We start from the raw sequence: 15,411 nt of genomic DNA, 5'->3' as shown, positions 1-15,411 counted from the left end.
TGATGACTGTTAATATATTATAACATCTTAAAGTTTCATTTAAATTAACTGAATAACAAGATATCTAATACCTAAACAGGACCTACTTCCAAGGGCGTAAGAACACCAGTGTACGTGTGCTACGGCTTCTGACCAATCATCGCGTTTGTGTTTGTTTACATCAGTTTCATTCTTATGACGAACAGAGTACAGAACAAATAACCAGCGCGTTGCCCCGCAGACCTGCGCAGTCCGTGCTGATCCACTCACTGCCTCTGTAGGTAAACCTCGACGCCACTCACAGCGAACGTGCCCCGCTCCCTCCACGCCTAAGATCGTGATCCAGGAGGCGTGGTGTGAGTTATCGATTGCGCAACTGTTCAAACAGAATGCCGGTAACAACAGACTTTTTTTTATAAACTACTGGCAGGCCCGTACAGGACCTGCAACATGCGGTCGTGCATTATCCTGCTGAAATGTAAGGTTTCGCAGGGATCGAATGAAGGGTAGAGCCACGGGTCGTAACACATCTGAAATGTAACGTCCACTGTTCAAAGTGCGATGACGAATACACGCTTCCAATGTGCATTCACCACGATCTCGCCAAACACGGATTCGACCATCTTTATGCTGTAAACAGAACCCGGATTCATCCGAAAAAATGACGTCTTGCCATCGTGCACCTAGCTTCGTCGTTGAGTACACCATCCCAGGCGCTCCTGTCCGTGATGCAGCGTCAAGGGTAACTGCAGCCATGGTCTCCGAGCTGATAGTCCACGCTGCTGCAAACGTCAGCGAACTGTTCGTGCAGATGGTTGTTGTCTTGCAAATGTCCCAATCTGTTGACTCAGGGATCGAGACGTGGCTGCACCATCCGTTACAGCCATGCGGATAAGATGCCCGTCATCTCGAATGCTAGTAAGACAAGGCTGTTTGGATCCAGCACGGCGTTCCGTATTACCCTCCTGTACCCACCGATTCCATATTCTGCTAACAGTCATTGGATCTCGACCAATGCGAGCAGTAATATCACTATACGATAAACCGCAATCGCGATAGGCTACAATCCGACCTTTATCAAAGCCGGAAACGTGATGGTCCGCGTTTCTCCTCCTTACACGAGGCATCACAACAACGTTTCACCAGGCAACGCCGGTCAACTGCTGTTTGTGTATAAGAAATCGGTTGGAAACTTTCCTCATGTCAGCACGTTGTAAGTGTCGCCACTGGCGCCAACCTTGTGTGAATACTTTGAAAAGCTAATCATTTGCATATCACAGCATCTTCTTCCCGTCGGTTAAATTTCGCGTCTGTCGCACGTCATCTTCGTGGTGTAGCAATTTTAATGGTCAGTAGTGTATATTCCCTGTTTAACAGACTGTGCGTTCAACACGACGATGAGTAAACATGGTAGAATGATTGAGGTGAATATTATAAGACAGCTAACCAAAGCTAATAGATGCAACGAAAATGTACTGCATAAATCATTGTATAAATAACAGCTCACAAACCTAATTGCGTATTCCACGTAGAATGCTAAGAGAGTCATGAATCCTTGTTTCAGTAACCTGCCTCAAAACGTAGCTAACATTTAATCTATCGAGTTTTTTACCAACAACATGCTATGATGTTAATTAAGGAATAATTTAAAACAGGAGTTTGATATATATGATAAAGATACCGTCTACAAAATTCAGTATACACAGTATGCCCAGATTGGTAGTTCTTTCAAGTTGAGGTAGAAGCAACTGATGTACATTTTTCGGCTTAAAATTTCTAATAAAACTGTTGACGTTCGGTGCATGACGAGATTCTAACAGTTGATGTGTTAATCATCTTTCATCATTGGCTTGAATGTCTCTTATTTCTTGCTTATGTATTTGTAACCGATTGTGTTTGTGTCTTTCCTGGAAATTGATGTGCCGTGCACGCAAATAGCTGTTGTTGCGGCTACGTATACTCACTGACCGCAAACGCTGACTCTTTTTAGTTCATTTTACCGACAGGATGAAAAATGCTGAAAGACATATTAAAAAGAGAATTTCATGAGAAGTGACAACGAGTTTTTAATATTTTTGACTACAGTTTTGTCTTTATCACTTTTATAAGAATCTTGTAGAAATATCTGATTATGAAGGTTTGCTCCTTCCAAACGCATCAGTTTTAGTGCTTTGGTATTGTGAAAGACGCTTGAGTCTAAATTTCAATATTAATAGTTGCCTAATGCTCCTTTGAAACAACATCAACAATCCCTTCGATATTCCAATTTATTCAGGTCCCAGCTGTTTAGAATCCTATCTCCTGCCACTTCTTCGCTTTTGATCAGCAGTTAATAACGAATAAATTATGGTCAGAGTGCACATATACCCCTGAGAATGTTTTGCAGGATAAAATCTAGTTTAGATATCTCTGTGTTATATAATCTGCCTGATAACGTCCAGTGTGGTGTTATATAATCTGTCTGATAACTTCCAGTGTCTCCAGATATCTTTCACGTACATAACCCTCCTTCAGAATTCTTATACCAAGTGTTTGCAATGATTAAATTCTGGGTGTGCAAAATTTTCTACAAGCCCGTTTTCGTTTTCATTCCTTTTCCCAACACAATCAAATTTTCGTCTCCCTTGTCTATCTGCGTCGTATCCTAGGGCTTGGGACATAATGCAATACAGATACTTCCGTTGGTCTCCATAAACCGGTAAAAGCCAACAGCATGTAGATAACAATATGTTTACGGGGAGGTTGGAGGAAGACTCCAATCAGACCAGCGGCTTCAACTTCGCCAGCGGTGCATTATTTTTCCTACGCTGATTGCATGTACGCAAATGAGTGAGTCACATGTTCTTCCACTCCACCGGTATTTAAGAGGTAGCCAGATTCCAAGAAAGCAGTTCAGTTTAGGGGGAGCCAGCCCCGGTTACATTCCGCATCTGTCAGTAACAGCGAGCTTAGCGTACAGACAAAAATGGTTCAAACGGCTCTGAGCACTATGCGACCCAACTTCTGAGGTCATCAGTCGCCTAGAACTTAGAACTAATTAAACCTAACTAGCCTAAGGCCATCACACACATCCATGCCCGAGGCAGGATTCGAAGCGGTCGCTCGGTTCCAGACTGTAGCGCCCAGAACCGCACGGCCACTCCGGCCGGCTGCGTACAGACAATTCAGCATATCATCAACAAAAGATCAATCTCGGACTTCGCATCCAAGTGTTCATGTAACTCTCTCAAAAGTTTGGACTTATCGTCTAAGCGATCCATTAACTCTCTTAGTATGGCCTAGAGTTAGAAGTGCTTGTGGTATCTGAAGTGTCCGAACAAAGGATAGGAGACGTGGAACGGCGAATCCAGGCTGCGTCCATCATTTTCCCTTAAGAAATTACAAACTTATTTGAAAACATACCAACTTTCAGAATGATAATTAAACCACAGTCTTCTCTTGCACGTGATATATAATAATGAACAACTAGTTTCTCTTACACAAACAGTCTTTAAGACAAGATAAACATCAATTTAAACAACAAGCATCATTTACACAAGTAAATTTAAAATACTATTTATCACCGTAAGTAGATCGAAACCAAACTTACCCCCGCAGGGGCCATTCTTAAAACTCAATAGACAACAAGTTAAACTAACCGAAATTTTAAATAGGCGTGAGGCCCTTAAATAAATCCTAGACAAGTATAACGGTGGAATTAAGTAAAGGTTCCTAAATTAAATTACGAAACTACCAAGAGCGAGAATCAGCCCTCCGAGAAAGAGGACAAATTTAGAACATTAAATCTGGTTAACTTGGAATGAGGTACAAGAAGTGTGCAACCAAGTTAGGCCAAACTATCAACAGCAGCGAATTAAAGATGGAATTTAAACGTTCAAAAACTTAAGTACAGTAAATGTTCGGAAACTCAAGCACAGAGAATAGTTTCTTAGGTTTGTTACGTTAGATCAGAAGACAGAGCAGTCTCGAAAAGACAGCTACTTAAAACCACCCATCAGATAGAATATCAAGAAAACATTTTGTTTAATAGCTCCAACTGGAATCAAAACTCCAGCGAGAGTTAACGGCCACAGTACACGCCGTCCGGGTACATTCACATGCCGATTTACAGATGTACGTAAACAGGGCCAAGCACCGTGTCAATTACAATGCTAAGGCACAGAAGCCAAGGCTGTCAACTAGCAGCGAACACATTACGACACTCAAGTCAAGTACTCCGGCAATAAGGTCATCAGGTCTTTCAAGACTTAATAAAACCCCTAAAGTAACGTAACGTTCGCTGAGCAATTACTTAACCCTAAGTTAAGTGAGTAAGGCTTAAACCTTTTAATTATAAGCACAAATTTCCATTTCTGTACTAAAACTGCTAATATAAAGGCTAAGACACTTGTGATAATCAACAGTAGATTTAGCAATAGACATATATTGCTTTTTTGAAACTACAGAATATTAGATACATGCTTACCCGCCTAGCACGGTCTTCAGGCTTAACATCTACAGCTAAGATTGAGGTTGAAGGCCCTCAAGATTTAAACCCGTCTAAAACAAAATTAAAAGAACGTTAGTTTAAAACATCAAACGCTGATTCAACATTGCTCATAACTTACAATAGATGAGTTAAAGCTAAGGAATAACAAATGGGTACATCAGTGCAAATTAATTACCGCCTGCAGAATCGGAGCAGAACATTTCAAAGACAAATTTACCATATCAGTCAGTGGCCCATTTATGTAAACATTCACTTAACCCGACTCTAACTCAGAGATTCTGACAGACCAACTGACTGTACAACTTTCCTTATACATATATAAACAGATATCACTAAGCAAATCAGCAAAGTTACACTCGTAGTTTCAAATACACTACTGGCCATTAAAATTGCTACACCACGAAGATGACGTGCTACAGATGCGAAATTTAATCGACAGGAAGAAGATGCTGTAATATGCAAATGATTAGCTTTTCAGAGCATTCACACAAGGTTGGCGCCAGTGGTGACACCTGCAACGTGCTGACATGAGGAAAGTTTCCAACCGATTTCTCATACAAAAACAGCAGTTTACCGTCGTTGCCTGGTGAAACGTTGTTGTGATGCCTCGTGTAAGGAGGAGAAATGCGTACCATCACGTTTCCAACTTTGATAAAGGTCGGATTGTAGCCTATCGCGATTGCGGTTTATCGTATCGCGACACTGCTGCTCGCGTTGGTCGAGATCCAATGACTGTTAGCAGAATATGGAATCGGTGGATTCAGGATGGTAATACGGAACGCCGTGCTGGATCCCAACGGCCTCGAATCACCAGCAGTCCAGATGACAGGCATCTTATCCGCATGGCTGTAACGGATGGTGCAGCCACGTCTCGACCCATGAGTCAACAGATGGGGACATTTGCAAGACAACAACCATCTGCACAAACAGTTCGACGACGTTTGCATCAGCATGGACTATCAGCTCGGAGACCGTGGCTGCGGTTACCCTTGACGCTGCATCACGGACAGGAGCGCCTGTGATGGTGTACTCAACGACGAACCTGGGTGCACGAATGGCAGGACGTCATTTTTTCGGATGAATCCAGGTTCTGTTTACAGTATCATGATGGCCGCATCCGTGTTTGGCGACATCGCGGTGAACGCACATTGGAAGCCTGTATTCGTTACCGCCATACTGGCGTATCACCCGGCGTGATGGTATGGGGTGCCATTGGTTACACGTCTCGGTCACCTCTTGTTCGCATTGACGTCACTTTGAATAGTGGACGTTACATTTCAGATGTGTTACGACCCGTGGCTCTACCCTTCATTCGATCCCAGCGAAATCCTACATTTCAGCAGGATAATGCACGACCTTATGTTGCAGGTCCTGTACAGACCTTTCTGGATACAGAAAATGTTCGACTGCTGCCCTGGCCAGCACATTCTCCAGATCTCTCACCAATTGAAAAGTCTGGTCAATGGTGGCCGAGCAACGGGGTCGTCACAATACGCCAGTCACTACCCTTGATGAACTGTGGTATCGTGTTGAAGCTGCATGGGCAGCTGTACCTTGTAACCTCCCCGCAAACACAAATACAACAGAGCAACGAATTGCCGATGATCTGAGGAAAGAAAGTCATAAAATTAGTAAAAGCGTTGCGCCAAATGCTAATTATATTTAAGTAAATAAGAGCAGGTATCTGGCTACTTTTCAGAAGATTCTCAAAGAAATACGATCCTGGTCCAGATGTCGCCAAGTGTAACCTCCCCGCAAAAAATGTTAAACGACAATAATTAAATGTAAATGGGAATAGAGCCAAGTGTAACCTCCGCGTGAAAATAATTGAATGAAAACAATTGAATAGAATTGCAAATAGTGCCAAATGTTAGCTTCCCACAGTAATAATACTCAATGATAATAAAAATGTGCAAAAATGTTAAGTCCCCACAAAATTAACGTTAAGATCAACCTGATAAATTTTACAAGGGCAGCTGCGCTGACCTTAGGCCCTGTGCAATAATTAATGTGATAAACTGATTCTGGGAGGAAAAGCATAGGAAATATTGTTTCAATCGGAATGATTCTTTTTTTTAAAAAAAAACGATTGCTTTGAAAACAAAATTATTATTGGGGCAATTCTTGAACAAATTAATTACAATTAACATACATTACATTATCAGATCTGCGCAATGCTGCTTCATTACCTTATATAACAATATACCTCGTCCCGAACCTTGACCAGAGACCCATGTCGACGCCCGCCGACTCATTACACACAACTCCGACTCGCAACTGACTCCAACTCGCGACTCGCTATGTACAACATCCTACTCGCATCTGAATTCTCGCGCAGTCAAGTGTAGACTAGCAACGATAAACAACTCTCTGGTCAGAGATTCTGTCATGCCTCGTCATCGCTGCTACTGAATACATACGTGTTTCATAACCCTCCACTAGGGGGCAAAAATTTGGCAGCGATGGTGAGTCATTTGGACTTGCCATGAGCAACAAATTTTTTCTTAACTAATTAACTTTACAATCACAGAATATTCAGATGTAGAACATGAAGTAAATGTGGTGCACATGCACCGAGTACAAAATATATATACAATGAGTACAAAACAAATGACATAAGTGCACACGCACTGAAAAACTCTTTAGCATTTTCACAACAAATAAACATAATGGCAAAAAAATCATGTTGACAAGTGACATAAGTGCACATGCACTGCAGTTCAGAATATTTCAGCAAATCGAAAAAATGTATAGGCCATGAATATAAATCATGTTAGCAAAAATGATTTTCACTATGTTACAAGAAGTAGGATAGGAAAGGGAAGGATTGCATCATGGTTGTAGCACTTTAGGTTGCACACAGCTGCACTGAAAGTCCATATCTTTCCACAGAAGTACAACACAAAGTGAGACAATCTGAAGTTCTTTACCCAGAAGTGTCTATCAGCGTAGCCAAGACACTGAAATGTAGTAGTAATATTCCATGTTATCATTTTGGCAGTACATCAGGTACACCAAACAGTGGGACCATAATAACGTCTCCATCGCTCACGGCGGTGGACCGCATGTCGTGTCAACACCACGCTCTTACAAGGCACACCAACGTAGAATTAGTGCAATAACAAAATATAGTGCTCCATGATCAAGAGGATATACAGGACAAATGGATATTGCAGTAATTCAGGGTAGTTAGGTCAGAAGGTGAAGGACATTAATCACATACTAGTCTTCATTGAGAATTACATTAGTAGTTTGCGGCAGTCATAGCCCAGTTATTGAACATTTCTGTACCATGTATGTAGTATTACAGAAAAATGTTCATAAATTGTTTTACAGAGAACATTGGCATTCATTCCCTAATTACAAATCATCAGAAGTCATTACTTAAAACAGTAGGTAGTCAATAACATAGTATTACAGAATAATATTGATAATTAATCATTGGTCATCCTAATACAGTAATCAGTAGCATTCATTTCCCAGTTACAAAACATTATTAATTAATCATTGGTCATCTCAATACAGTAATCAGTAGCATTCATTTCCCAGTTACAAAGCATTATTAATTAATCATTGGTCATCTCAATACAGTAATCAGTAGCATTCATTTCCCAGTTACAAAGCATTATTCATTAATCATTCATTTCCCAGTTACAAAGCATTATTAATTAATCATTGGTCATCTCAATACAGTAATCAGTAGCATTAGTATTCATTTCTCAGTTACAAAGCATTATTAATTAATCATTGGTCATCTCAATACAGTAATCAGTAGCATTCATTTCCCAGTTACAAAACATTATTAATTAATCATTGGTCATCGCAATACAGTAATCAGTAGCATTCATTATTCAAGTGACATACTATTCAGAGCTAATCAGTATTACTCAGAACTCTCTTAAACTGGTATCATTATTTGGGACTGGTAATACATTTTTTTTGTTAGCAATGCATTGCTTTGGGTAATTATAGGGGAAAGCAAGAAGAGAAAAAAAATTGCTTCTGGGTTGTTCCTGTAAATGAAAATGTGTAATGTCATTCGTCATGAGTCAGCTGTAGCTAGGTTATGAAACAAATAGAGTATATGTAATCACATTCATAAATGACATAGATTGAATGAACAACTGGTTATAGCACATTAATTTCATAAATAATTTCTCCTGCAAAAATATATATATAAAATGGATTATTAAGCTGAAAGAAGAAACGCATTTTATGCTGAAAAGTAGTGAAATTCGAATTAACAGGTAGTAAAATGTGTATAAAGATGTGTTCCATAGCTGTCCTTTCCAAAACCTTCAGTCATTATACCATGCAATATAACACCTGCTGTCAAAGCGAACTGCAACAAATACTTTAATAACTACATAGCATGAATACATAACTTCCACATTATCCTCATCTGTAAAGAAAAAACTTCATTATCCATCACTTCATTATCTATATTATCATAACTCCATTATTATCATCACCTATAAAGAAAAACTTCATTATTCATAGTAGCATATTCTTCATCATTATTCATCAGCATTCATTATCATCTGCAAAAAATCACTTCATTACTCATTATACAACTATCCCTTATCTCTAGTATATTCCATCACTAAAACTAAAATGTGTAGTTCTGTCTGACGGCCTGCATCAATCGCCTTGTATTCTGAAAGAAAAAATTAGTTAAGACTGCTATTCTACGATGTGTATAGTATATTCTTGTTATTGCTTGTTAATCCTGATCCATTTACTCTTCCTCACGAAGTATTGCATTCTCTTTCGTTCATTCCGAAGGTGAAATTCCCATTTTGTTTAATTTACTTCTTTCACGCATCATTTCTTTCTGAAATTGATGAACAGAGATTAATATCTTGCATTTACATCATATACTCACTAAATAATGACTGGTTTATTGTAACATAATTAAGCATACAGCATAACATGACAAAAACGTAATATGTGAAAAACTTATATAGTGTTCAGAGGCAAAAATGTACTCAGTGTAACACAATGTAACAGTAAAGTAGTCACGATGTTGAGATATCATAAGGCAAAATGTCAAAGTGAACTGGTGTTTGCTATATCTGAACTATCTCATAGTGCATACAAACAAAACATGAAACAATCGTATATACCTAAGAAAGACATAAAATGTGACGTTCGGTGTGTTCAGCTTGTATGTTGTGTAGTTAATAGAGGCGAGAATTAAAGACTTTAATGGAGAGAAAATTTAATAAAATTAATATGTCACTAGATAACATTGCATAATTATTCATAAGATACGTAAGCTTCTCTGGAAAAAATGTGCACAGTCTGATATGTAAGAGACAAGAAGAGCGACCTGCTAACCTTACCTTGCCGGGCACTTGCCAAGAAAAAATACGAGAATCATCAATAAGTAGTCATGTGAATATAATTGCAGAAATAGTCATAAAATGTGTAACTTCATCTGGAAAAATATGCACGGTCTGATGTGTAACGACAAGAAGAGCGACCTGCTAACCTTACCTTGCCGGGCACTTGCCAAGAAAAAATACGATAATCATCAGTAATTAGTCATGTGAATATAATTGCATAAGTGATCATAAAACTAGCAAAATGGCATTATAGCATGTTAAATCATAAAGTGTCTTCATTCAATAAAAGGTTTGATGTTTGACCAATGGTGGTTGCCTTTGGATTTTCTGGTTCTCAAAGTTTCGACGTGTACAACATTGGGGTGAGGAATGCTGCGAATCCGATATGGACCTGCGTATAGAAGTTCAAATTTACTGCACCTACCTTTTCCTCTGTTGGATAAATAGTGTGTACGTACTAATATTTTCTGTCCAATGTGAAAGTCACGGCGTGTACAAACCTGTTTTTGCTGTCTTCTCCGGCGCTATGCGGCACGATTGATGTTGTTCAGCGCAATGTCGATTATTTCGTGGTGTCGTAATCGACGAGATGTAGGAAAGCTTACTAATTCTGTAATTTTGTTAGGTGGTTCAACATTTTTCATTATAACAGACGGAGATAGCATAGTGGATTCATTTGGAATGGAATTAATTACATCTTGGAATGAGAATATGTGTGTGTCCCAATCAATATATCTTTTGTGGCAGTATATTCTACACAGTTTACCAATTTCTTTCATTAATCGTTCACAAGGGTTCGAAGAAGCATGGTACTTGGATATATAAATCGGAGAAATGTTTCTAGTTCGTAACATACGTGTCCATACAGCAGAACGAAATTGTGATCCATTGTCGGAAATTACTTTCATCACATGCCCTACATGAAATAAAAAATGCTTTACAAATGCTTTCGAAACGGTTTTAGCAGTAGCTTTGCGTAACGGAGTAAAAGTAACAAATTTTGAAGTGAGTTCAACAGCGACAAAGATGTAGCAAAAACCTCTATTAGTTCTCGGAATCGGACCAAAAATATCTACAGCGGCCATATGTCTTAATTTAACAGGGACAATGGGATATAATGGAGGAATATGTGAAGTTGTGTCTGATTTACCTTTCTGGCAGATTTCACATGACGCTAAAACTCGTCGTATACGTTTCTCCATGTTGGTAAAATAACAGTTCTGTCTCAGTATAAGAAAACATTTTCTGGCTCCGTAATGTGCATAACTTAAATGAGTATACCATATTAATTTGTTAACCAGTTCATCAGGAATGCATAATAACCAATTGTCGCTGTCAGGATGAGAGCGGCGAAACAGAATGTCATTGCCTACAGTGTAATGGTTTCTAATCGTAACATTATTCTTATCTTGCCAAAGGTGTTTAATTTCTTTCCACACGTTGTCTTTACTTTGCTCTTTTGCTATGTCCTGTAATGACGACGAAATGAAATTTTCAAATGCAACTTGTTGAATGTACATTACGCTGAAATTTGCTTTGCAGAAGTTGGTTGCGATGTCTTGCTGATTGTTGCTGAGAGAACGAGATAGTGCGTCTGCTACAATATTTTGTGTGCCGGGAATGTGAACGATTGTAAAATTAAATTCCTGTAGATAAAGTTTCCATCTACTGAGTCTGTCGTGCGTACATTTAGCCGAAAGTAAAAATTGTATTGCTCTGTGATCTGTGTAGACGGTGGTATGTCTTCCATAAAGAAAGTGCCTAAATCTCGTAAAAGCCCAAACAACACATAACATTTCCAGTTCTGTAACAGAATAATTTCGTTCAGCAGGTGACAGAATGCGACTTGCAAATGCGATGTTTTTTATTACTGATGAGCCATCTTCTTCAATTTCCTGAAAACTATGTACGCCTACAGCGGTGTTGGAACTGTCGGTGGCAATGGAAAAATTTCTAGTAAGATCTGGGTGCGATAGAAGTGTAGCATTCAACAAGGCGTGTTTCAAATAACATTCTCGTGAACAAGATTCTGCGTGTCAAAATTATTGCTTACGTTACTGGAATATACAACCTGTACTGTATTTAATCAAATTCTTTCTGACGTGTTATTATTTTCAGGAGGATGCTGTGGCATTTCAACTATTTGTACTGTTCTATGTTTCTTCCTGACGTCTTACGCTATGGATGACACCTATTGTCTGGTTCATTCATGATAATATGTTGTTGCTGAGGTTCTTGCTGCTGAAAAGATCGACTGTTATTAAATGTACGCTGAAAAATTGTGCTCATTATTTTTACGTTTGTCATGATAGTCACTTCTATACAGCGCAGTGCGATAGGAATTGAAATACTGTGTTTCCTGTACGTAGTTATTTCCTTGCTGCCGTGCGTTACTATTTGTTGTAGCTGAGACTATAAGTGCACGCGGCGAAACATTAAAGTTTGGTTGACCTTGTAGACTGCATTGTTGGTTAGGTATACTATCCGGCTGCCTTTGATACTGTTGCGGAGAAAAACGTCTATTGTTACTAAAATGTGGATCTTCTTGCTGATAATTTTGTACATACTGATGATTAAAATTTTTTCTGATATTAAAGTTCTTGTGGTTGTCATTTCTTGAGCGTCTAATGAAAAATCGTCACTTTCGGTATAACTTGTCTTATCGGGTTTTCATTATACATTCTTAATCCTAGATAGAGCAATAGTTAAAGAGCTGTTTAGATAGATATAAAGGATAGTAGAAGAGAAGGCAGCAGTGCAGAAAACTAAAGATGACACAGCACTACTACAGGTCGGGGCCCTATGCACGCTACGGCACATATTCATTAAAGCGTAATGTATCCCCTGAGGTCAATTACGCGCTGTAAATAAATTTTAGTTTTTGCATTGCAGGCAATAGCGGTAAAAATCCAAAAGCAAATTGTTGTATCCATGCTAATTCCAATTTCTGCATTATAGGCAATGCTGATGAAAATACAATAGCAAATTGTCGTATCAGGTTCAAAGCTAGTTTCTGCATTACAGGTAATAGCGGTGAAAGTACAAAAATAAATTGTCGTATACAGCTCAAAGCGTGTACCTGTGTTCTGTCATTATTATATTCCTTAGATTTTCTTATGGATAAAAACTGCTCGTAATCAACGTTCTCGTCACTGAATTTGAGAACACGTTCAGGTTTGTGAAAGAATCTGTTTGTTTGTGTCATTTCGGATTTCAAGTTGCGTACTCTCTGTAGATTACCTAAATTATACGCGCTGCGTGAGTCTGAAAAATGCTCGCAACGTGGCGGTTTCTGTGACGTATTGGTGACTGAAATAGTTTTCAATTATGTTACTTTAATACTTTCGTCAATTTGCTTGATCTGTCGTGCAAATTTCTCATCGACTTCCGTATTCAGACTGTGTGAAATTTCTGGTAACTTTAAATTAAACTCGTCGCGAATCTGTACTGCGTTTTTAGGGCATTGTTCAGTGACTGCATTAATTTCGTCTTTATGCGATTCTATTGTGCCTACACGTGTACTACTTAATTCTCGTGCAACAGTGCCAACTTCTTCATTACTGTTATTAGCACAAGCCTTAGTATCCTCACGTAATTGTCTTTTAATGTCCTGACATTGCACGGTAACAGCTGTAATCTGTTCACTAACTTGTTTGTTCTGTTAATTAAGGTTGTCGTGTTTTTCGTTCGGCTGTTTAAGACTTTCAGAAAATTCTTTGTTCCATTCTCTAAATTGTTCGTGCTGTTTATCAAGTTTTTTGAGTAAGTCGTCTTGTTGTTTCTTAATTTGTAGTAATATTGCCATAATTTGATCCTCAGTAACTTTGCCTACTCTATTCTCTGTGCTGTTTGATGGCGTACCTGCAATTGTCACGTTTTGTGTAACCATTTGGTTATTCTGTGATTCTTGAATAGGTTTGCTAATTGGATGTACACTGTCAGTCACTATTTCGGAATTAAATGAATCCGTCGTACTTTCGGTACACTGTCCATTTTCATTAGAAAAATTTGTCTGTACGTTACTTGAATTTTCCAAACCGGGTGTGTTAAGCTGGGCAGCGCTCATTACAATAGAGCGCCCCGCGTCATCAATTGACGTCAAATTAACAGAGGACACAATTGAATTCGTCTGTTCATCACTAGGATCAAAATTAACATTAGTGGTCGGTACGTACTGATTGTCAGTAAACGGAGGATTGTCATCAATACATTGTGTATCACAAGTATTATCGGTGAAATTATTTAAATTGGTTATTTCACTCATTATACCTCGTGATGCACTATTAATAGTCTTTCGCGGCATTTTTACACCAATCACAATTATTCACAAATGAAATAAGCACATGCAAAAAGCAACAAACACAAATACAACAGAGCAACGAATTGCCGATGATCTGAGGAAAGAAAGTCATAAAATTGCGCCAAATGCTAATTATATTTAAGTAAATAAGAGCAGGTATCTGGCTACTTTTCAGAAGATTCTCAAAGAAATACGATCCTGGTCCGGATGACGTCAAGTGTAACCTCCCCGCAAAAAATGTTAAACGACAATAATTAAATGTAAATGGGAATAGAGCCAAGTGTAACCTCCCCGTGAAAATAAGTGAATGAAAACAATTGAATAGAATTGCAAATAGTGCCAAATGTTAGCTTCCCACAGTAATAAAACTCAATGATAATAAAAATGTGCAAAAATGTTAAGTCCCCACAAAATTAACGTTAAGATCAACCTGATAAATTTTACAAGGGCAGCAGCGCTGACCTTAGGCTCTGTGCAATAATTAATGTGATAAACTGATTCTGGGAGGAAAAGCATAGGAAATATTGTTTCAATTGGAATGATTCTTTTTTAAAAAAAAAAAGATTGCTTTGAAAACAAAATTATTATTGGGGCAATTCTTGAACAAATTAATTACAATTAACATACATTACATTATCAGATCTGCGCAATGCTGCTTCATTACCTTATATAACAATATACCTCGTCCCGAACCTTGACCAGAGACCCATGTCGACGCCCGCCGACTCCTCACACACAACTCCGACTCGGAACTGACTCCAACTCGCGACTCGCTACGTACAACATCCTACTCGCAACTGAATTCTCGCGCAGTCAAGCGCAGACTAGCAACGATAAACAACTCTCTGGTCAGAGATTCTGTCATGCCTCGCCATCGCTGCTACTGAATACATACGTGTTTCAACCTGTACACGCCAGCCAAGCCCTGTTTGAATCAATGCCCAGGCGTATCAAGGCCGTTTTTACGGCCAGAGGTGGTTGGTCTGGGTACTGATTTCTTAGGATCTATGCACCCATATTGCGTGAAAATGTAATCACATGTCAGTGCTAGTATGATATATTTGTCCAATGAATACCCGTGTATCATCGGCATTTCTTCTTGGTATAGCAATTTTAATGGCCAGTAACGTAGGTTACAGTAATTGCAAGAAAACCTCATCTTTCAAACTCCACAGGCGAGGTTCACTGAGGGAACAAACAGTACGCACCATAATTTCCTTAATACACCATATGCCATCATTCAAAGCACTATTCCGGTCGCCAACATCCAAACTGCACACGGCGAGAACATTCCA

Source organism: Schistocerca nitens, chromosome 1 (genome assembly GCF_023898315.1).
Source record: "Schistocerca nitens isolate TAMUIC-IGC-003100 chromosome 1, iqSchNite1.1, whole genome shotgun sequence".
Taxonomy (NCBI): Eukaryota; Metazoa; Arthropoda; class Insecta; order Orthoptera; family Acrididae; genus Schistocerca; species Schistocerca nitens.
This window is presented reverse-complemented; position numbering follows the sequence as displayed.